The sequence below is a fragment of the Apaloderma vittatum genome, unplaced genomic scaffold (assembly GCF_000703405.1).
Source record: "Apaloderma vittatum isolate BGI_N311 unplaced genomic scaffold, ASM70340v1 scaffold24494, whole genome shotgun sequence".
Lineage (NCBI taxonomy): Eukaryota > Metazoa > Chordata > Aves > Trogoniformes > Trogonidae > Apaloderma > Apaloderma vittatum.
In genome coordinates this window covers 5,846-6,770 of record NW_009712472.1, presented here as the reverse complement: position 1 = coordinate 6,770, position 925 = coordinate 5,846, and the positions used below count along the sequence as shown (strand labels likewise).

The 925-nt window shown below is 59.7% G+C and overlaps 1 protein-coding gene across 2 annotated transcripts in view; it reads right to left on the bottom strand.

Annotated features, from left to right (window-relative positions):
- The window catches only part of KIF1A (kinesin family member 1A), a 33,812-nt gene that overhangs the window by 31,903 nt on the left and 984 nt on the right, over positions 1-925 (bottom strand). The window lies entirely within an intron of this gene.

Below are 925 nucleotides of genomic sequence, written 5' to 3'. Positions count from 1 at the left end.
TTCTGGATGCGAGGTGCCGGGAGAGGGGGGGGGTGTTGTTGCCCAAGCCAGTCCCTTTGAAGGGAGAGACGCCACAAGAACAAAGCAGCAGTGTTCACAGGCAGGCAGGCAGCCATGGCACAGTGAGCCAAGGTGGCGGCAGCTCTAAGTATCGGAGGAAAAGGACAGCAGAGAAGGGCTGACCCCTTCATACCCTGGTCCCTGGCCTCTGCTTTCCCCCATGGAGCTAAACAAATTAGGCAGAACAACCTGCCCTGCCCTCATACATGCAGGATCTCTGCACATAATCCCAGAAGAGGTGAAACTTGCTCTCACCTCCCCAAAGACATTTATTTTTGGCTATCTGCACGGAGCCAGGGGGCTGAGACAGTTCTGCTCTGCAGAGGGGGCAGCTGGCACTATTGGCATCCTTCTGCCTTCCCCACCCAACAGGAAAAGCAGGCACCAGAGTCCCCCTGGTGCCTGTCCCCAGCCAAGGGGATTAGCGGACAGTTTGTCCATTCATGGGGAAAAACCTTGTTGTCAGCAAAGGGCTGGCCAGGGTGCTGCCCCTGTCCTAAGCCCTGCCAGCCCTCCCCAGCACAGGCAGGGTGACAAGGGGCCTGGGGTACAGCCCCGGGGGGAGGTGCAGACAGCAGGGCTGGGGGCAGCAGGATGGGCATGGGCAGCCCACTTTGAGCAAAAAAAGGCCTTGGCAGAGGTGGGGGATGCCTGATGCTGTTGACTAGGCCTGGAGTGTGGCAGGTCTCCGCTACCTGTCATGGCCAGAAGGGACATCTCTGCCTGTGCCCAGGCCCGGGAACATATGCAGCTCCTGCTGGGCCAGAGAGGCTTCCATCCCATGAGGGGAGCAGCCCTGGGCAGATGGAGCATCTCTGCACAATGGGGCAGGGATAATCTCCCCGAAGATGCCAGAGACCGGCAG